We start from the raw sequence: 24,149 nt of genomic DNA on the forward strand, positions 1-24,149 counted from the left end.
ACGTGTGTAACATTGCCCCGGCGAAGGGCCGCACCCAGGTTTGCAGCATTGTCGCACACGGCCTTCCCTGGTTGCAGGTCCAGTGGAGACAACCATTCATGAAACTGGGTCTCCAGAGCTGACCACAAGTCCTCAGCTGTGTGACTCACATTTCCCAGACATTTCAAAGTAAACACTGATGCCGTTGAGCCCTGCTGCCAGCATAGTAAGGAGGTGCGCAGTTAGAAAGCAGGTGGCATTACCAGACAGGCTTTGGGTGCAGGTGGAGGACCGAGAGGAGGTTGAGGAGGCAGAAGCAGTGGAGGAACTTCTAGATAAAGAGGATTGACGTACAACTCGCGGGGACGGCAAGACTTGGACAGCAGCCCCTTGTCCTGCTGTCACCATAGTTACCCAGTGCCCTGTCAGCGACATGTAACGCCCCTGTCCATGCCTACTCGTCCAAGTGTCTGTGGTGAAATGCACCCTGTCACACACAGAGTTTCTCAAAGAAGCGGTGATGTTGTGTGCGACATGCTGGTGGAGCGCAGGCACACCTTTCTTTGAGAAGTAGTGCCGACTGGGCATCTGGTACTGGGGCACTGCGACGGACATAAGGTCTCAAAAATCCACTGTGTCCTCCAGGCGGAAAGGCAGCATTTCTGTAGCCAACAGCTTGCAGATGGTGAAATTCAACCTCTTAGCTTTCTCATGGCTAGGAGGAAATGGTCTTTTACTTGTCCACATCTGAGGGACCGAGGGCTGGCTGTTGTGCTTTGACGGGGTTGAGTAGGGTGTCCCTGGCAAACTGCCGGTCTGTGAGGAAGATGCAGGCGGACATGTTAGGTTGCCTTGATCCAAAGGTGGTGCTCTCGATGTCAGAGAGCTCTCAACACCAGCAGGTGTTTCCACTTTCCAATGAACTGACGACCTGCCAATCACACTGGCTGTTGCAGGTAAAGAGGTGGCAGGTCTGCGTCCAAAAACATGTGTGACTGCTGTCCCCCCAGTCACAGAGGATGAAGAGGCCGCGGATGCACAAGATGGGGCAGACGGTGGTTGGCCCAGCCTGCTAGGCCGCATTGTAGCACAGTGAGCTTCCCACTGCAACTTATGCTTCATATCCATGTGACGGTACATGCATGAAGTACTCAAACTATGGATTTTTTGGCCTCTACTTAGCTTTTGGTGACAAATATTACAGATAACACGAGTTGGGTCATCCTTATCGATCTGAATAAATGCCCAGGCTATGCAAGGCTTAGAGCCCATGCGACCTGAAGAGCCACTACGACTTGTGGTCAGAGGCGGAGTTGTGGTTGAGGATGCAGTTGTTGACGTGCTTCCAGTACTCCGTCTCTGTCCAGGAAGGCGCAACCTAACCTCGTCATCAATAGCATCTGTGACGCCCCGCTGCGCTTGGTATCACAGATCCTAGAAGAGTGTATTGATGGAATCCTCCACAAGAGGCCCCCATAAACATTCACACATCTCCACCTTCCACCTCAGACCAGCAGAGGGAGCCCGTTAGGGATATAAATAGGGAAGGTGGAGCTAGGCAGTTCAGTTCCTCTGAAGAGTTCCTGCAGTAGAGAAGCCTAAGAGAGGTCAGTCTGCAGTGGAGCTCAGTCTAGTCTAGAGAACTCAGTTAATAGTTCAGCAGTGGAGCACGAGGCTCCTGCTAGCTAGATTCAGGGAGCCCAGATAGAGCTTAAGGTGTGCCGGCGTCATAAGATCGGTGAAGCGCGGCAAGCTGCCGTTAGTGTGTATAGCCTATTGAGGGCCCGAGTAGGCCGAAGGCGAGTGGCGAGTTAGTACATAAGGGGCAGAGGAGCTTAACCAGCTCACCCCAAAGCATTTACCGGACACCGGATCCGAGCTTACCGGGATCTCTATGACCCAGTAAGGCATAACCGGAATCCCTGGAGAACTACAAGTCCCAGGATCGCTAAGGTGCTGATACGTAACAGAGCCAGGAGACGCTTAGGCCCCGCATACTGGGAGCGTGAACTTCAAGAGAAGGCCCTACCACAAGGTCAGCCAGCGCAGGACAGAGACAAAGTTAGGCCTAGCTCCAGGCAGGTCAGAAACTTACTGCGCAGAGGCAAGAAACAGGAGGCCCTACACCCGCTCATTGGGGAGGATCCTGATATGCACCCTTCACCCTACAGTGCTCCAGGTTGTGCCTGAATTTCCTCCAGTAAAAGGTACTGAAGTGACTACCGTGTCCGTTTCCGTTCTTGCTCTGACCCAGCTGGGTCTCGCCTGTCCTGCATTCCCCCTGCATACGCTGCCCTGAGACCTAGCTCCACCTGTGGGGAGCTATACCATCGAGCTGCCTTATCACGGGCCTCAGTGGACTGCTGCAGCGCTGGTGCTTCTCACCAGATACCACAGGTGGTGTCACAAACTCTTATAAAATTAACAATTATCCACCCTTTTAAAGAGTGACCCCAGGGTACGGGCCAGGGAGCCGACCACCGCGACATCCCAAAGGCCAGGCAAAGGCCCGGGTGACCTCATCGACTGGCTGACTGTGGGTTGACAGTAAGTGGGATCTCCAACCTTGTCATCATCACCCTGTGTGTTATCACACCCGTCGTCCTCAAAGCCAACCTCTTCCTGCCCTGACCGAAAAGTCAAGTTGTCGCTCCAATCAGGTATTTGAGTCTCATCATCGTCTTCATCATTGTCTCCACCAACAGGAGTTACAGTTTGGGAACGAGGGTCTACATTATGCTCAGAACCTTCTTCATCTGGTCCTGGATCCGACTTATAAAGATTCTGGGCATCAGTGCAGATCATTTCCTCGTCTGGATTAACAGAAGCTCTGGAGCAGACCTCCGTTTCCCAGGCTATAGTATGAGTAAACAGCTGTGCAGACTCACCCATCTGTGTTACCCCATACTCAGACGGGCAGCTGGAGACTTGGGAGCTGTGAGGAAGCAAGTGCGATTGGGGTGACACCTCTGAGGACTGGAGTATTTGTGATGTTGAAATTGAGGTGGAGGAGAGCCCACTTGAAGGAGCACTTGATATCCGCTGAAGCACCTGCTGTTTTTGTGCCTCATCTGGAATTTGTAGCGATGGGCGTGTCCGTAACAAAGGGATCGTATCACATTGTCCACGAAAAGAAGTAGACATGTTAGTTTGGCTGGAAGATGGTCTTTCTTCTGCAGATGTTACTCCCCCCCCACCGCGGGGGGCTCGACCCACCAGCGGACAGGCACCAGTATTAGGAGAGGGGGGCTGGCCGTCAGGGTCCACCGCGGCTCTGGCACAAACCCGGCGACACGGAGGTGGCACGGGCAGGAACGGACTGGCCGTGTCGGCTTCTCACTTTTTGGATTTTAGAAGGGCATGACATGCCTATATCTGTGTCTCCCCCTCCTTTTACTCCTCCACCTCTTTTATTTTCGCATGACTATATGTACTTGTCACTTTTCCATGTGTTAGTTATGTCTTCTGAGCAGTTTGTCAGCTTTTGGACACCTTTGAAGGTGTTTTCTATGTGTTTCTATGTGTTTTTGTTTGCCTGCCATTGGTTTTAACGGTGTTCGAAGGTGTTCGACGAACAGTTCGACGAACAGTTCGGCGAACACACGGGTGTTCGACGAACCGAACCGAACTCGAACACTACGGGGGTGGCTCAACACTAATCCCGACCAACTCAGCGCTTTCTCCAACATCCCAAAACAGGTACCTTCCCCTGCCTCCAATGTAGGCAATGCAACAACGTCACCAAAGGCAACTTGATCTACCATCCCCACACGGGCAAGAAATTCAACATCAATGGATACTATACCTGCGACAGTGCCTATGTCGTCTACCTGATCAAATGCCCGTGTGGACTCCTCTACGTAGGAGAAACCACACAACCCATTCGAGATAGAATCTCAAAACACAAATCGACAATCAGGTGCAAAAATCTACTTCTACCTATCCCCCACCATTTCATCTCCTCAGGACACAGTGTCTCCCAATTAAAATTTCAAGTTCTTGAACAAATAGCACCACCACGCCGTGGCGGTGATAGGATCCGCATCCTCAAACAAAGAGAGGCTTTTTGGATCCACACCCTCGATTCCCTTCATCCTAGGGGCCTCAACAGAGAGTACGACCTTCTGTCATTTAGTTGATACCGTTATTAGTACCCACCCGTGTGTATACCTGCCACACACTCTAGCCCCCTTTTTCAACAGCCTTCTCTATTATACCGTTTATGGTGCACACTTACCTGTTAGTTATCTCTTGCACCCATTGCGGCCCACTGACCGCATTTTACCTTTGTTATGTTGCTAATTTACAAATACCATTACCAAATGTCATAACCATTGTGTCTCTCTTGTAGGATACAGCATTATAATGTCTTTACTATCGGTGCTTTCATGTGTCTGTATTACTATGCCATACTGTTCATTCAGTGTTTTGTGACCTGCTTCTTTGTGCCCTTCTTACAGATGTTCCTCTTACTCTACGGTCCTCCCCTCCCCTCTTCTCATGCCCCTCCCCTCCATCATAACCTTAGGAGATCCTATCGCTCCCTCTGGCTATACTTAACATTGTGGAACGCAAGCCTCGCCTCCTGGAACGCTCACATGACCGGTGTCCGTCACTTCCGGTCATGCGACTTGCCACTTCCGGTTTCGCGCTGTCACCTGTTTTTGTACCTGCGCTTCCATTGGCTCACTCATCAGCCTCTCCCCCTATATACGCCCCCTCTATCACTCTGGTCTCACATCGAGCGGTGGACACCGCGATGCGCAACTGGAGCCAACGCACGCTCCTCTAAGGTAACCTTCCCACCACTACTGGATATGCTGGTCATAATCTATGTCGCCCTATATACTTATTTGCCTCATCCTATCCCCTCATCCACAGGCAGCCCGTTTGGGACCGTATCCCTCTACCTACACCAGCAGTTCTATTTGGTATGTTTATACTCTCCACTGTGTCTCCTCTAGTATTTCCTCCACATATTCCTGTATAGCTGCTCGCTTTTTCCTTTTTTTCCCATTCTTTTCGCCTCATCCCTCCTCTGTGTTTCTTTGCTCCCCTTTTTTTATCCTGTCCTCCCTATCCTGTACTGTGTACAATATTCACTCTCTTTTGATATTCACCTTTCACAGTACCAGTGATATCATATTTACTTGCTCTTTCTCGTGGTCTCACACACTTTTTATTAAAAAAAAAATTTTCCCCCTTTTTTTCCCTTTGTTTCTTCCTTTTTTCTTCCTTTTATTATCATATTACTGTGTTCATTTATCGAATATGCCCTCTGGGCACTATTTTTTTCTCTAATCACCCATTGTATTCGAGATTACTACTATCATTTTTGTAAGCTTTTTTTGTCTTTATTATTATTGTTTGTAATGAATTATATTTCCCGACAAGATCTTACATTGTTCTTTATCTTCTACAGCCAACTGAAGAAGGTCATCATGACCGAAACGTAATGTTGTAATATTGCTGTGTGTTTATCATGCTAAAATAAATTTTCACATATAAAGGACGTTTTGAGTGCCGAGGTTTCTTGAACTGTGTCCTAAAGGGTTCGGCCCCTGCTCGAGCACCTACAAAGGGAGTGCAGTGATATTTATTTTCATTGCCTTGTGCTGAGGCGCTGCTTCTGCTCCCTCTTTGTGCAGAGCTTCCTCCACTGCCTCGACGCACTGAGCTGCTTTGTAAAGCACTAGCAGCACTGCTCTCGGTTGGAATGGAGAACATCATGGAATGCACCAGTGCGTCTTGGTACTCCCGCATTTTATGCTCCCGGTTCAATTGTGTTATGAGGCTTTGTAAGTTGTCCCGGTAGCGAGGATCTAGGAGGGTGGACACCCAATAATCAGCCGTGTTTAGAATGTGGGCGATGCGGAGGTCGTTCCTCAGGCACTGCAGCATGAAATCAACCATGTGCTGCAGACTGCCAACTGGCCAAGAAACGCTGTCCCCTGCTTGAGGCGTGATCTCTGCCTGCTCTGCATCACCCCACCCTCGCTCTAGATACTGACTACTAGCGCATTGTGTACCTCCCTCCTCTGGACAGATGTCTTCCTCATCCATTGACTCCTCCTCATCCTCCTCACAAAGTATCCCCTGCCTAGGCCTTTGTGAGGAACCACGTTGCGCAGACTGTAGAGAAGCAGATGGCATTTGTGACTCCTCATCCTCCACCTCTTCCAAAACCTCATCCCTTAGTGATTGCAGTGTTTTTTCAAGCAGGCAGATAAGGGGGATAGTCATGGTGACTAGTGCATCATCTGCACTCGCCATCTGCGTGGAATAATCGAAGGCACGCAAAACGTGGCAAATGTCCTTCATAGAGGCCCACTCAGTGGTGGTGAAGTGTGAACGGCGCGCACCGCGACTTGTTTGCGCCTGCTGCAGCTGGTACTCCATTACTGCTCACACAACCTCTCCAACATATGTAACGTTGAATTCCACCTGGTGGATAGGTCACATATGATGCGATGTTCCGGAAGACATAATCGGCGCTGCAGAGCTGCAATGCGTGATCTTGCGTTGAGCGCACTCTATGCGGACCTTGTGAAGCAGTGCATCAAGATCCGGATAGTCCCTCAAAAAACTCTGCACGACCAAGTTGAGCACATGTGCCAGACATGGGATGTGAGTGAGGTTGCCTAGGCCCAGAACTGCCACCAGATTTCGGCCATTGTCACACACTACCATGCCTGGCTGGAGATTCGCTGGCACAAACCACACGTTGCTCTGCTGCTTGATGGCATTCCAGAGCTCCTGCGCTGTGTGGCTTCGATTCCCCAAAGAAATTAATTTTAATACGGCCTGTTGACGTTTGGCCACGGCTGTGCTCATATCGGTCATCATAACAGGTAACCGTTCACGGGTCGATGTGGAGGTAGACCGTGACGGCTCCTGCAGCGCTGATTCAGAGGAACTGGAGTATGAGGAGGAGTCAATGTGTACAGACTGGATTCCTGCAATCCTTGGAGTTGGCAGAACACGTACAGTGCCACTCTCAAGATCTGTACCCGGCTCCACAACATTTACCCAATGGGCAGTGAGGGAAAGGTATCGTCCCTGTCCATGCTTACTGGTCCACGCATCGGTGGTCAGGTGGACCTTGCTACTGACGGCGTTTTGTAGCGCATGTTTAATTTTTCCCTCCACATGATGTTGCAGGGCAGGGACGGCTTGCCTGCTGAAATAAAAGCGGCTGGGCACATTGTATTGTGGGACTGCCAATGCCATAAAGTTACGGAATGTGTCAGTCTCCACCAGCCTGAATGATAGCATTTCAAGGGCCAGTAGTTTAGCAATGCCAGCATTCAGAGCCTGTGCTCGGGGGTGGTTTGCCGAGTATGGGCGCCTTTTCTCCCATGCCTGTGTTAACGATGGCTGTAGACTGGCCTGGGAGTGTGAGGATGACTGGGAAAGTGGTGCTGTGGGTGGAATTACACTGTGTCTCTGTACAACAGTGCCAGAGATTCTTCCATGGCGATCCTGTGAGGAAGCCGAACCAGCTGTGTGTGAGCTGGAGGAAGAGGCTACAACACGAGCTGAAGAAGTGGTAGGTGGCGCTGTAGGTTGGCCTAGGTCTTCAGTGTGTTTTTGTAACTCCACCACGTGCTTGGTCCGCACATGTTTCCACATATTTGTGGTATTGAGGTTGCTGACACTTTTCCCTCTTTTCACCTTCTGATTACACAGCTTGCATTTGACAAAGCAAATGTCATCTGCAACTGTGTCAAAAAAGGACCAGGCACTGCAAGTCTTGGGAGCGCCCGCTTTGGATTTTGGAAGAGCCATGCTCCTAATGGGTGCCGAAGTGGAGGCTACAGGCAACCAAGTCTGCCCCCTCCCTCTCCCTCCTTTTTGGGCTGTTCGGGGAATCTCTTCCTCAGAGCTGCTCCCACCACCTTCCTTTCCCTCACGCCATGATGGGTCAAGGACCTCATCATCTACACTACCCTCTTCAAACAACTGCTTCTCCTGGGTAGTCTCGACAGCACAGTACGCACCAGAAAGTGGCACCTGAGTCTCATCATCAGATGCGTACTGAGGTGTGCTGCTGACCATAGGCACTGGCCCACTCGCCTCTTCAGATTCAGAGAGACAAAACGGTTGCGCATCACTGCATACTAGCTCTTCTTCAAATTCTCGAATTCTGCTTGGCTGGCCCCCTCTTTCCAAGCCAAGAGATTCAGAGAACAGAAGTAGAGATGGCTCCTGTCCAGGGCTCTCTGACTGCCTGGGCAATTTGGCAGGTGGTGAAGAGACAGATGGGTGCTCTTCAGTGCTCAGGACCTGAGAGGATCTGGAACTAATTGAAGTCGATGCGTTAGCTGCCATCCATCCGACAACGGCTTCAATTTGGTCCTCCCGCAGAAGTGGGGTACGGCTAGCTCCTACAAAGCTGCGCATAAAGGACTGTTCCCTGGTAAAACTGGGGGTTGCTGAGTCACTGGTGCCCACAGCAGGCACAGAATCCCCACGTCCTCTCCCTGCAGGCACAGAATCCACACGTCCTCTCCCTGCAGAAACTCCACGCCCACGACCACGACCACATGCCTTACTCCCTGCCTTCTTCAGTTTGGTAGACTGATAAAGATAGGCAGAAAAGTACTAAGGGCTTAGTGTGCTTATTCCTGAACAGCTCCTAACAGGTATAAGTAACACTAATTTTATAAAGTGTGGACTAGACTTTAATATGAGCTAATGTGGCCTACACAACTGTAAAGTGGAGTGTTTGGTGAACTTTATTTAGGTTTTTTTTGTCACAAAAAGACACTGGATGTGCCCAAAGATGTAATACCGATAGTATCACAAACTTTTTGTAGCTATTACAATGTAGGAAGGTAACCTACAATGCAATAGATGAGGCTACAAAAAATAGGCTAATACTAATCTGGCTGGGGCTGCAGGGCACAATGCTGCAGAAAGGCTCCTCTAACTACTCCTATATAGTGTGTTTGGAACCAATGTAGCTGAATATGGATGGAACCACCACACTAATAGGAGATATCAGGAAAAATTATGAATTGGCAATAAAGGACAATGTATGAGGCAGTGACACACACTGAGTGCACTACAACCAGACGTGGCTGAAGCACACACTACAGGGTGAGCTGCACTCACACACCAGACCTTGCAGACAGCGGTGAACAGCACAGAGAACTGTGCACTAGCGCTGCAAGGCACAGCGATTTATAAAGTAGCTTGGGTAAAGCAGAATATAGCAAATAGGTAGCTAAAACTGTCCCTCAGAACAACAGCGTCCTATCCCTAACTGAATTCACAGCAGAGTGAGCTCAAAATGGCGGCGGCTTTTATAGTGCATCATGACATCATTTCAGCAGCCAATCACAGCCATGCCATTAGTTAACATGCCTACATGCCTAACAGGATGTGCCCACACTTCTTTGGATCCTCATTGGCTGAATAAAATGAAACTGGCTCATTGCATTATGGGAACTTCCGATTCCGGTATACGATATTGCAAAAGTATCGGAATTAAGTATCGGAATTCCGATACTGCGAATATCGGTCGATACCCGATACTTCAGTATCGGAATGCTCAACACTAGTCATTAGTAAACACACAAATTAACCCCGTGGAAATTAATGACAATCTTATTCACAAGATACCATTTTGTGATATTAACGCTAAAGACGAACCTCCATCTGAGCTCTTTGTTAAAGAGCTTTGTGATTCAATCGAATCATCCTTTAAAGCTTGTCTATTCGCAATGGGGAATACTCTTTCCAACATACCCTCTCTAGATACCAAAATTAAAAACTGCTCAAGTGGCTCCCTTAATAATATAAACGACTCGTTATCAGACACCTCAGACAACAATAAACCAGCTACAGAACTATTTATAAAACAATCAATTAATTTTCTGATTTCATCTATACAGCAAGCCATAATTCCCAGACAACAGAACTTATGTCTGAAATTAAGTCTGTCCAAAATAGAATTGACACAACAGAAAACACTATAGTTAGCATGAAAAAACACAAAGAGGTTTTGTCAAGTTCAGTTGAATCCCTTCATAAAGAAATAATTCTTATTAAACAACAACAAGCTATTTTTGAAGTCAAGTCCAGAAAAAATAACTTAAAAATTAGAGGAATACCTGAAGCTATTTCTCCTTCAAATCTAGAGGCTTACATTACGGAAATGACTACTGCTCTGCTTCCAGATCTCTCTGACGAGATGATTGTTAGTAATGCCTACAGAATCCCAAAACCTGATTTCTTACCCAGGGACGTCCCTAGAGATATTATCGTTAATTTCCACTCTTTTACCATAAGAAATAATTTACTAAATTTAACTAGAAAAAAGAAAAATCTTCCCAAGCCTTATAACCATATCTTACTCTTTAAAGATCTTTCCAAAGCCACCTTATTAGGTAGGAAATCTTTCCGTGACATTACGAGTAAACTTGTAAAGACAGGTGTGAAATATAGATAGATAGGTTCTACTAATCTTCAGATTTATTTTCAAAATGAGATTTTCCTGGTCACGACTTCGGAAGAAGGTACTGATTTGATACAGAAAATAATAATTACTTGATGTTTTCTCAGTAAGCTAGCAAATGTTACTTGAATGTAATTTCTGCATATTCTCTTGGTTCTATCCCTCTTGGTTTGTTGTTGTTTTTATGACCCTTATGGTTCTAGAGATGATTCTAGTTCCCATGGTCTATATCCCAGTCGTTACTTATTTGGAGTCCTTTTTGAGACCTTACTTATAAATCCTAAAACCGGACATTTTCCCTCCAAAGAGTTCATAATGGCCTTGATAAGAATACTGAAAAGCATGTCTAGCGTGATTTAATACGGTCATTGGCCTCGACAAGAATGTGTATAAGCAACTGGAAAAGAAGTCTAGCGTAATTTACTTATCTTACTTGTTTGTGTTACAAGAGGACTTACAAGCAAATGAATAAGAATGTCTAGCGTGATTTGTATCTGCTTACAGTACAGACCAAAAGTTTGGACACACCTTCTCATTTAAAGATTTTTCTGTATTTTCATGACTATGGAAATTGTACATTCACACTGAAGGCATCAAAACTATGAATTAACACATGTGGAATTATATACTTAACAAAAAGTGTGAAGCAACTGAAAATATGTCTTATATTCTAGGTTCTTCAAAGTAGCCACCTTTTGCTTTGATGACTGCTTTGCACACTCTTGGCATTCTCTTGATGAGCTTCAAGAGGTAGTCACCGGAAATGGTCTTCCAACAATCTTGAAGGAGTTCCCAGAGATGCTTAGCACTTGTTGGCCTTTTTGCCTTCACTCTGCGGTCCAGCTCACCCCAAACCATCTCGATTGGGTTCAGGTCTGGTGACTGTGGAGGCCAGGTCATCTGGCGTAGCACCCCATCACTCTCTTTCTTGGTCAAATAGCCCTTACACAGCCTGGAGGTGTGTTTGGGGTCATTGTCCTGTTGAAAAATAAATGATAGTCCAACTAAACGCAAACCGGATGGAATAGCATGCCGCTGCAAGATGATGTGGTAGCCATGCTGGTTCAGTATGCCTTCAATTTTGAATAAATCCCCAACAGTGTCACCAGCAAAGCACCCCCACACCATCACACCTCCTCCTCCATGCTTCACGGTGGGAACCAGGCATGTAGACTCCATCCGTTCACCTTTTCTGCGTTGCACAAAGATACGGTGGTTGGAACCAAAGATCTCAAATTTGGACTCATCAGACCAAAGCACAGATTTTCACTGGTCTAATGTCCATTCCATGTGTTCTTTAGCCCAAACAAGTCTCTTCTGCTTGTTGCCTGTCCTTAGCAGTGGTTTCCTATTTTACCATGAAGGCCTGCTGCACAAAGTCTCCTCTTAACAGTTGTTGAAGAGATGTGTCTGTTGCTAGAACTCTGTGTGGCATTGACCTGGTCTCTAATCTGAGCTGCTGTTAACCTGCGATTTCTAAGGCTGGTGACTCGGATAAACTTATCCTTAGAAGCAGAGGTGACTCTTGGTCTTCCTTTCCTGGGGCGGTCCTCATGTTAGCCAGTTTCTTTGTAGCGCTTGATGGTTTTTGCAACTGCACTTGGGGACACTTTCAAAGTTTGCCCAATTTTTCAGACTGACTGACCTTTATTTCTTAAAGTAATGATGGCCACTCGTTTTTCTTTACTTAGCTGCTTTTTTCTTGCCATAATACAAATTCTAACAGTCTATTCAGTAGGACTATCAGCTGTGTATCCACCTGATTTCTGCACAACACAAGTGATGGTCCCAACCCCATTTATAAGGCAAGAAATCCCACTTATTAAACCTGACAGGGCACACCTGTGAAGTGAAAACCATTTCCGGTGACTACCTCTTGAAGCTCATCAGGAGAATGCCAAGAGTGTGCAAAGCAGTCATCAAAGCAAAAGGTGGCTGTTAGAACCTTGCACTTAGGTTTTTTCCTTTGCTGGTCACATGACCTTGTTGGCCTATTTAATCCTGCTCCGCCCTTCTGGCTTTGCTGGACTTCATTGTATAACTACTTTCTAGCTAGCCTGTGCTCTGTATCTAACTCTGTTAGTTTGCTTGGTCTACGGACCTCTTTGTTCTATTTATTTTGTTTATTTGTCTGTCTGCTACTATTTCTGTTAGGAGGTGTCCCATTTTCCTCCCAGTCCTTAGTACTTGTAGGGATTCCTTCCCCACATCTATAGGTCTCCGTACAGACTAGCTTAGGACTTTAGCAGGTCTGATCGCAGGATCAGGTTCCCTGTTACATCGTAGGGATAAAGCTGAGTTCTATCGTAGGGACATATCTCCTCTCTTTCCTTAGCTCTGGTAGCAGAGCATAACAGTAAGTCCAGCCTGCAAATTCTCTAAGGAAAGATTTTTCTGTTCCATCATGGTGTCGGTTCAGGATTTGGCTCATCGCCTGCAGGGACTCTCTCTGGAGGTGGCCGAGCTCCGTCAGCACGTGAGTAACTGTCCTGGAGCACATTTCTTGGAGCCTAAGGTATGTTTGCCGGATTTATTTTTTGGTGAACACCGAGAATTTTTTTCATTTAAAAATGCTTGCTTATTGTATTTTCGTTTGAGACCCAAGTCCTCTGGGGATGAATCCCAGCGCATAGGGTTCATAATGTCACTTTTGCGCAAAGAGCCTCAGGAGTGGGCCTTTTCTTTGCAACCTAGTGATACATGCTTCAGATCAGTGGATAGTTTTTTTTTCTGCTTTGGGGCTATTATATGATGATCCTGACCGGGGGTGGAATCGGCTAAGACAGAGTTGTAACGTTTGAGAGGGGAATAAGGTAATGTGGAAAAATATTGTACTCATTTCCGTCGTTGGTCTACTCAAACAGGGTGGAACGATTCTGCTCTGAAAAGTCTATTTCTTGCTGGGCTCAATGAAAGGGTTAAAGACCTGCTAATTGCTTATCCTACACCTGAAGATTTGCAACAGGCTATGCAATTAGCTATACGGGTGGATAGGAGACTGCGTGCAAGGGTTGATGAGAGCAAATCCTCTGCTATGTCAGTTTCTGGTTATGAGAATGTGTTTACTAACAGTGGTGAACCGATGGAGATTGGATCGGTGGCACCTCGCTCTCAAGAAAAAGACCGTAGATTTTTTGAAGGCTTGTGTTTCTATTGCGGAAAATCTGGTCATTTGATTAAAGGCTGTGAGCTTCGTATGAAGAAAGAAAAAAAAATGGTCAGTCATGCCCATATTGCCTGTTTAAATTCCAAGGGTGTATTTTTAGCTGCTTCCACGATTGCTCAGGAAAAATTAATGGAATTTCGGGTGTTTGTCGATTGTGGGTCTACTCTGAGTGTAATTGATGGGGGATTCTTGGAAAGACTCAATTTAAAACCCGAACCTTTATCATCCCCCATTGCTGTGGTTTCTGTGGATGGTTCCCCTTTGAAGAATATTACTCTCAAGGTCTGTGAATTTCCTCTCACTATTAATGGTGTTCACCATGAGAAATTGGATTTGGTAGTTTTGAATAACTTGCCTTCTCCAGTAATATTGGGATTGCCCTGGTTAAAATTTCACAATCCTGTACTGGATTGGTCTACCAGTGAAATTAAATCCTGGAGCCATAAATGTTATGACAAGTGTTGTAACGGGCGTATTGCAGCTTTGGATAGGGGAGAATTGCCTGTTCCTATTCAGGATTTTTGGAGAGTTTTTTCTGAGAAGGAATCGCAGGTTTTGCGTCCCCATAGAGACTATGATTGTTCAATTGAATTTGTCCCTGGAGCGACTCTTCCTAAAAGTCGTTTATTTAACCTTACTATTCCTGAGAGGAAGGCTTTGGAGGAATACATACAGACAAGTTTGGCCGCCGGTCACATTAGGCCCTCTAAGTCTCCTGTGGCGGTTGGATTTTTTTTTGTAAAAAAAAAGGACGGCGGTTTACGTCCTTGTCTGGATTTTCGTGAGATTAACAAAATTACTGTACGCAATCCTTACCCACTGCCATTGATTCCTGATCTGTTTAACCAGTTAATGGGGGCCAAGTGGTTCTCTAAAATTGACCTTAAGGGGGCATACAATCTGTTGCGCATGAAGGAGGGTGACGAATGGAAGACTGCTTTTAACACTCCTGTGGGTCATTTTGAGAATCTGGTTATGCCTTTTGGTCTTACTAATGCTCCTGCATTTTTTCAGAATCTTATTAATGACATCCTTAGACCTTTGATCGGCAAAAATGTGGTTGTGTATTTGGATGACATTTTGATTTATTCGCCGGATCTGGAGTCTCATTGGCGGAGCGTACGTGAGGTATTACAGTTGTTAATGGACAATTCGCTTTTTGCTAAGCTGGAGAAATGTGAGTTCGCTGTACAGAGAATTAGTTTTTGGGCTACATTATCTCCAGCGAAGGCTTTGAGATGGACCCGGTTAAAGTTCAAGCTGTACAGGAATGGCCTAGGCCTATTGGTTTGAAATCGATACAGAGGTTTTTAGGTTTCGCCAATTATTACAGAAAATTCATAAAAATTTTTTCTAGTATTGTCAAACCTCTGACCGATCTCACCAGGAAAGGTGCTGATGCGGTTCAGTGGTCTTCTGAGGCTATTGAAGCTTTTGTGTATCTCAAGGAGAGGTTCACCTCTGCTCCCATCCTTATGCAGCCTGATGTGACTAAGCCGTTTTTGGTTGAGGTTGATGCTTCCTCTGTGGGGGTTGGCGCTGTATTGTCTCAGGATAACGGGGATGGATTACATCCCTGTGCCTTTTTTTCAAAAAAATTTTCGGAGACTGAACTGAATTACGATATTGGTAATCGGGAATTATTGGCTATTAAACTCGCATTTGAACACTGGCGCCACTTCTTGGAAGGTGCGGAATTTCCCGTTCAGGTTCTTACGGATCATAAAAATCTGATATATCTTGATGCTGCCAAGCGCCTGAATGCCCGTCAGGCTAGGTGGGCACTGTTTTTCTCGCGGTTTAATTTCTCCGTTACTTACATCCCTGGTACTAAGAATGTTAAGGCGGATGCCTTGTCTCGCAGTTTTTCTCCCATAGTCGGTGCTGAGAAAGAGGAGAACATTTTACAAGAAGGTGTTGTGATAGCTGCTTTGGACTCCGTTTTGGAAGATGAGATTCTTAAAGCACAGGAGAATGCCCCATCTAACACTCCTCATGGGAGGTTGTTTGTGCCTGGGACCTTTAGGAGAGATTTGTTTGTTGAGTGTCACGAATCTCGGTTGGCAAGTCATCCCGGAATCTCTGAGACCAAGAGACTGGTGGGTCGCAGTTTTTGGTGGCCTGGATGGCAGAAGGAAGTCATTAAGTGGGTGCGTCAATGTACTATATGTGCTAGATCTAAGTCCTCACATACTCCTGCTGCGGGGTTGCTTTGTCCTTTGGAGGTTCCCAGTGCTCCTTGCACACATTTGGCTATGGACTTTATAACTGACCTTCCCCCCTCTGAGGGTTTTACTGTCATCTGGGTGGTCGTGGACCGTTTTAGCAAGATGTGTCACTTGGTTCCCTTCGTCAAACTGCCCTGCGCTAAAACTCTCGCTAAGGCCTTTGTCAAGGAAATTGTCAGACTTCATGGCATTCCTACTGACATTGTTTCTGATAGGGGTCCTCAGTTCGTGGCTCGTTTTTGGCGTGCCTTTTGTGACAGCTGGGAGTTCATTTGTCGTTCTCGTCCGGATATCATCCTGAATCTAATGGCCAGACAGAAAGGAAAAACCAGGATGTTGAGCAGTTCTTGCGTTGTTTTGTGGCAGACAATCAAGAGGGGTGGTCTGAGTTTCTGCCACTTGCTGAATTTGCTCTGAACAATCATACATCTTCTTCTGCTGGTTGTTCGCCTTTTTTTTGTTGTTCTGGGAGACATCCGTCGTTTGGGTCGTTCTCCAAGTTGGGATCTGCCGTGCCTGAGGAGGAGAATTTTTCCGGTGATTTGGAGAGAGTTTGGACGGATGTGCGTGGTAATCTTCAGGAGGCCAACAGAAAATCTAAAGACTACTTTGATAGGAAACGACAGGAGGTTTTGTTCGCTGTTGGTGACATGGTTTGGTTGTCCTCTAGGAATCTGCGGTTGAGGATTCCTTCTAAGAAATTGGGTCCCAAGTTTGTAGGGCCCTTTAAGGTGCTTCAGGTTGTCAACCAATCTGCTGTTAGGTTGGAGGTTCCTACCTCCTGGAGAATTAATCCGGTATTTCATGTCTCTCTGTTAAAAAAAGCTGTTGTGTCGGATGGTGACGCCTCTGCCTCTGTTCCTCCGGTGGTGGAGGACGGGGAATATGAAATTTCTCGCATCCTTAACTCTAGACGGTATAGAGGTAGTTTGCAGTATCTTGTGGCCTGGAAAGGTTTCGGACCCGAGGATAACTCTTGGGTGAGGTCAGATGATGTTTCCGCGTCCAGACTTATCAGAGCGTTTCACAGGAGATTTCCTGATAAGCCTGGTCCTAGGGGATCCGGAGGATCCTCTTAGAAGGGGGGGTACTGTTAGAACCTTGCTCTTAGGTTTTTTCCTTTGCTGGTCACATGACCTTGTTGGCCTATTTAATCCTGCTCCGCCCTTCTGGCTTTGCTAGACTTCATTGTATAACTACTTTCTAGCTAGCCTGTGCTCTGTATCTAACTCTGTTAGTTTGCTTGGTCTACGGACCTCTTTGTTCTATTTATTTTGTTTGTTTGTCTGTCTGCTACTATTTCTGTTAGGAGGTGTCCCATTTTCCTCCCAGTCCTTAGTACTTGTAGGGATTCCTTCCCCACATCTATAGGTCTCCGTACAGACTAGCTTAGGACTTTAGCAGGTCTGATCGCAGGATCAGGTTCCCTGTTACATCGTAGGGATAAAGCTGAGTTCTATCGTAGGGACAGATCTCCTCTCTTTCCTTAGCTCTGGTAGCAGAACAGAACAGTGGCTACTTTGAAGAACCTAGAATATTAGACATATTTTCAGTTGTTTCACACGTTTTTATTAAGTATATAATTCCACATGTGTTAATTCATAGTTTTGATGCCTTCAGTGTGAATGTACAATTTTTAAAGTCATGAAAATACAGAAAAATCTTTAAATGAGAAGGTGTGTCCAAACTTTTGGTCTGTACTGTATATTTTTTTCTCTTAAAGCAGGTACTTGTAACTAAACGATAAGCAATGTTATGTATCTAAAACGCAATGTACTCTTGTCTTTGTCCCTTTTTAAGGACTATTTTAGCCACTTACCTTGTTTTCTTCTCCCTTCCCCCTTTTCCCACCCTATTCTTTCTTTCCTCCCCCCTCCATTTCCTTTATCTTTCCCTTTATTATTATAAAAGTTGAATAAAAATTTACTGGAAAAATAAAAAAATAAAAAATATATATATATAGTACAGACCAAAAGTTTGGACACACCTTCTCATTTAAAGATTTTTCTGTATTTTCATGACTATGAAAATTGTACATTCACACTGAAGGCATCAAAACTATGAATTAACACATGTGGAATTATATACTTAACAAAAAAGTGTGAAACAACTGAAAATATGTCTTATATTCTAGGTTCTTCAAAGTAGCCACCTTTTGCTTTGATGACTGCTTTGCACACTCTTGGCATTCTCTTGATGAGCTTCAAGTGGTAGTCACTGGAAATGGTTTTCCAACAATCTTGAAGGAGTTCCCAGAGATGCTTAGCACTTGTTGGCCCTTTTGCCTTCACTCTGCGGTCCAGCTCACCCCAAACCATCTCGATTGGGTTCAGGTCTGGTGACTGTGGAGGCCAGGTCATCTGGCGTAGCACCCCATCACTCTCCTTCTTGGTCAAATAGCCCTTACACAGCCTGGAGGTGTGTTTGGGGTCATTGTCCTGTTGAAAAATAAATGATGGTCCAACTAAACGCAAACCGGATGGAATAGCATGCCACTGAAAGATGCTATGGTAGCCATGCTGGTTCAGTATGCCTTCAATTTTGAATAAATCCCCAACAGTGTCACCAGCAAAGCACCCCCACACCATCACACCTCCTCCTCCATGCTTCACGGTGGGATCCAGGCATGTAGAGTACATCCGTTCACCTTTTCTGCATCGCACAAAGACACGGTGGTTGGAACCAAAGATCTCAAATTTGGACTCATCAGACCAAAGCACAGATTTCCACTGGTCTAATGTCCATTCCTTGTGTTCTTTAGCCCAAACAAGTCTCTTCTGCTTTTTGCCTGTCCTTAGCAGTGGTTTCCTAGCAGCTATTTTACCATGAAGGCCTGCTGCACAAAGTCTCCACTTAACAGTTGTTGAAGAGATATGTCTGCTGCTAGAACTCTGTGTGGCATTGACCTGGTCTCTAATCTGAGCTGCTGTTAACCTGCGATTTCTGAGGCTGGTGACTCGGATAAACTTATCCTCAGAAGCAGAGGTGACTCTTGGTCTTCCTTTCCTGGGGCGGTCCTCATGTGAGCCAGTTTCTTTGTAGTGCTTGATAGTTTTTGCAACTGCACTTGGGGACACTTTCAAAGTTTTTCCAATTTTTCGGACTGACTGACCTTCATTTCTTAAAGTAATGATGGCCACTCGTTTTTCTTTACTTAGAATTTGTATTATGGCAAGAAAAAAACAGATAACAGTCTATTCAGTAGGACTATCAGCTGTGTATCCATCTGACTTCTGCACAACACAACTGATGGTCCCAACCCCATTTATAAGGCAAGAAATCCCACTTATTAAACCTGACAGCCTGATCCACATCTCCAACACTTAGGGTCAATAGAGGGGAACATTTTGTTCAACTTAACCGGGACTCTGTACCACCTTGAAAGGAGTTTATTAATCTAGGTTTTCATGTAGTGGCAGAATGGCAGTAAAAACTACACATGCTTTTCGTGTGCCTCATTTAAACATCAGAATTTTTGCATCAGTATTTCATCAGTATTAGTATGCCAGAACCAAAAGTGTCTCCAAAACACAGAACAGGTGTCAATCTTTCAATTATAGTTTCTCTTTGCAAGTTCCACTCCTGGCTTTGGCATACCAATACTGATGTGCGAATGAGGCATACAACTATGGGAAACCTAAGGTTGCCCTGAAAGGGATTGTCTAAGGACAGCTCTGGGCCCATGTCATGCCTTAAACACATCAGGAAACAAAATAAACCCTTGCTGATGCAGTGATTGCCCTTGATTTGCAAATAACTAACTTACCCCCCCACTCATGGGTGATCTCATAGGTACAACCATGGGCCGTGCACAATCACAGTGCCATAAATGCATGCCACAGGACAGGATGGGAAGATATGTAGTTTAAATTTCAAAAGATCTTAACAACCATTCTGACATGAGTGATATCTATTGTAAATTCTTCAATAGCTCAGAAAAGAAACCGGCGAATCTTCGCAGTGCACAGTGCAGACCGGACAATATAGTCCTCCATACAGTATTATGGGCACCACTAAGTCCTCCATACAGTATTATGGGCCCCATATATTGCTCCAGACAGAATAATGGACCCCATGTATTGCTCCATACAGAATAATGAACCCCATATATTTCTCCATACAGAATAATGGGCCCCTTGTAATGCTCCATACAGAATGGGCCCCGCATAATGATCCATACAGTATGGGCCCCATCAATTGCTCCATGCCTCCATACATAAAAAAAAAATAAAAAATCAAATACTCACCTCTCCTCACTGGCCGCTGCTTTGCTCCCGACTCCTCAGCGTCGCCGTCTTCCTGCTCTCTGTGCTGTGACTGCTCAGGAGAGGGCGCACTGTGAAGACGTCACAGTCAGAAGACGTGAAAGAGAAAGGATCTGCGGAGGAACGGGGAGAGGTAAATATTGTGCCAGAGCCCTGAGCAAGCGGGGGTGGTGGGGGGGAACCAGTCGCTGGCACCGGACACCCCTGCTCATGGGCCCCATAGGGCGCTGGGGTTTCCTGCTCCAAGGTGCCTGCTCAGGACCCCGGCACTTGCCCGGGTGCTTCACTCTTTTTGCCCTAGTTTTGTTAAGAAACTATATCATTTCAGTCTATTGATGTCTGGCCACTACTAATTGCTAGCTGATATTGCCAATTCTGCTCTAAAGTTCTCATCATCTGTTTTTATCCTGAACTAATTTCAAACTATTCTCTGCTATATCTGTACTGTGTTTTATAATGGGTATAAGCTATTAATAACTGCCAGAATTGCAGAATAATTAGATGACTTGTACTGAGTGCATAGGTAGTATTGTGGTTCACAAAGATCAGAACTCAGATCTAACTTACATTGGTAGTTACGAGGCCATCGCAGATACCACAGGGTAGGGATATATAGAAAAGTGGGAAAGTGAAGTAAAAGTAACTTATGTGAATATAAACTGTCATTTCCAGGTGTCACTCGGTACATATGTGGCGCCCCTCCGTGTTCAGTCACCACAGAGGTACTGCATCTCACCCAGAGGTGTGGTACCCCACTCTCAGGTAAGGAGGGATTACTACCCAGGACCCAAACATCCACATCCAACACTACACCATTCCAGACCAGCAGGAGGGACAAGATGCACTGATCCACTGCTGAGCCCTGTCCCTGGTTGGAAGGGGGGGGGACCAAAAGAGGGGGAGCCATGTAGTGGGTGTGGGTGGAGGAGGTAGATCAGGGGAGCACTGTCAGTAGGAGTATAAGAAGAAGGGGAACCATCTATAAGCAGTCCAGTTCAGAGGAGAGAGAGTTGGGAGCAGGAGCTCTTCTGCTCAGTATGAGTCGAGAAAGGAGCAGGTCCCAGTCGGAGAGGCCCAGGAGGAGAGACTGAGAAAAGAGAGGAGCGGTGAGGAGGGATCCAAGAGGAACTGAAGGGATCCCAGGGGCACGGTGAGTGCAGGAAGCCACCCGTGCGCCCGAATCTACACGGACGTGGAGGGATCAGGCCGCAGAGAGGGGACCGGCCCCTAAACTAGTGGAGAACAACCAGGCTCAGCTAGATAACCGGAGGCTGCTGCATTTTCAAGGTGCTGGAGCCAACAACCACAATTACATCGCCGAAAAGGTGGCCACATAGGGCCCAGGGGACTGAACGTCTCCGACAAGATCTGAGGCTACTGGCTTGAGACACCGATTGTGAGGCGCAAGGCAGGAGGGTGAGAGCCAGAGCAGGGAAGATGAACGAGAAAGGAACATAGAACGGGGTCCCGTGCAAGTGCTCCTGAACTACCTGAGAGTTTGCTGGATCACCACCCCTGAGGACACAGGACGACGTGGGCAGTTATAATCCGGAAAGTGTAACCTGAGGAACCGTGAGTAAAACCTGAAGACTGCACCCCACTGTGTCCTTGAATAATTGCTGCGCCATCACCAGCCCTGCATTACACCACACCAACAACATCTACCTCATAACATCACTATATCCTGCCCTGGAGCTAAGCTCTACCTGTGGAGAGCTGATCCAACTCTGCTGCATCACCTTCAGCTCCAGAGGATCTCCACCGCAGCGGCGGCCCCGTATAGCCGCATAACACTGGTGGCGTCACGAACATTATCTCTAAAAACTTTATTCCCCTTTTACATTTTCCTTTAATTGACCACCCTGGGTCACGGACCGGGTCACTGCCACCGTGACATTCCCCAACATCGACCGGCCCAGCTACCGAGTACCCCATTGCCCAGGGGGCGTGTCACATACAGTGGACAATATTTTGGAGATATAGTGGATCAAGTGAGGGCTATTACAATTACACAGGATACACCATTGTTTTGTCCTGGGGCACTAGACAATTTTGATAATAACTGGGATAGAAGGAATGATCTCATTGAGGAGGAGGAAATAATAGTGGTTGAAGAAGTGACAGTTATTGAGGATTAAAGATTCTGCAAAGATTTTGGAAAGGGCTGGCATGCCGATGAGAGGATGTTTGGATGCTGAAAGATGGAGACGGTTTAGCCGAGAGCATTCGGCGTGGATTGAAAAACATAAGTATAGTGCACAGGTTGCAGCATGGTTGAGAACCTCGGAAAGACTTGATCCCCTTATAAATAATGAGGAAGACAAGATGATAAAAAGAGGGGAGTTTTTAAAGAAATGGTTAATTTTTAGCTTTTGTAATATTCTGAAATAACTGAATATATCTGAAACATTATAACAGCTAAAATTTAACCATTTCTTTAACAACTCCCCTCTTTTTATCATCTTGTCTTCATGTCCCTCATTCCTTTCCCTACCTACTGTTCAGGTCTGCAAGATAACCAATGCACATAGAGATGCTAAAAAGCTACAATCAAAGGTAGTGTGCAGATATGGCGTTCCAGAGGTAATTGAAAGTGTTAGGGGCAGCCATTTCACTTCACAAGTGTGCCAGGAGATCCTGCAGGCCTTAGAGATACAATATTCTATCATTCGCAAAGTAGCAGTAAGATGGAAAGACTGAATGGCACACTGAAACTGAAAATTCAAAAAGCAATGGCATAGACAGGTAAACCTTGGACTGAATCTCTACCAATAGCACTGTACACTGTCAGAGTTACTCCAAACAAGAAAACCAGTTTGAGCCCATATGAAATCTTGTTTGGAAAACCTCCAAAAACAGAGTTGTATTTCCCTCAGCAGTTGCCGACACTACATTCAAATATGACATCATATGTAGGAGCTTTACAAAATGTATTGCAACAGATTCACAATCGTGTTTTCAGTTCCATTCCAGATCCCTCCTCTCTGCAAGGCACGCATGACCTTAAGCCGGGGGACTGGGTGATGGTACGGAAGCACTTGAGGAAAGGCTTGGATTCACAGTTTAAGGAGCCTTATCAAGTACAGCTGACAACCCCTACCTCGGTAAAAGGTGGAAGGAAAACCTACCTGAATCCACGCTTCCCATTGCAAGAAATTCCACAAAAATTGAGAGAATGAACATAGGGAAGTATTATCCTTTGAATTTACTCATTCTCTTCCTCGTATACAGAGAAAAATGGGTAACCAGGTATCAGAACTGTGGCATAATGACATGTCTAAACAATGGTGTAATAAATTTGAAAAGTACCATAGCTCAGGATAGAAATCTGTCAAATTGTTTTATTTGTATACATGCTCCAATTGCGGCAAAAACTATGCTTTACTTTGTTACTCCAGTCCCTGAAGATTAGATAATTAGAGGAAGGTTAATTAACAAATGTATCTGTTGTTGGTACCCAGTGTCTAGCAAATACCAAAATCTTGGCACATATACCATTCCCATCTTGGTAAATTACATCACCGTGATTCAGATCTCACATAAAATTAGGTGTTCATACTGGCCTAGCTGACCTCCAAGATATGCATTATTTCGCAAGTGACTACTATGCTCTAATTCATGAAAGTGTTGCTAAAATCCACCATGAAGGCCTCTGACAAACTTCTCCAATCTTTACCACCAAAAAAGTATACCATAGAGGAAAATTGAGATTCCACTGTTGTGGGAGGGGGTTTCGTGTTGGCTCACAACCTCTGAATGTATTGTTTACTTTGATGGGGTTAACCCATTTGCGCCAGAGCCTGTTTTTGCCTTCATGACCGGGCCAATTTTTTCAATTCTGACCACAGTCACTTTATGAGTTAATAACTTTGGAACGCTTCAACAGATCCCACTCATTCTGAGATTGTTTTTTTTTGTGACATATTGTACTTCATGGTAGTGGTAACATTTCTTCGATATAACTTGCGTTTATTTCTGAAAATATCAGAAATTTGGGGAAAATTTTGAAAATTTAGCAATTTTCAAACTTTTACTTTTTATGCCCTTAA

The sequence above is a fragment of the Phyllobates terribilis genome, unplaced genomic scaffold (assembly GCF_046119375.1).
Source record: "Phyllobates terribilis strain yellow unplaced genomic scaffold, ASM4611937v1 Scaffold_11__3_contigs__length_659146591, whole genome shotgun sequence".
NCBI classification, from domain to species: domain Eukaryota; kingdom Metazoa; phylum Chordata; class Amphibia; order Anura; family Dendrobatidae; genus Phyllobates; species Phyllobates terribilis.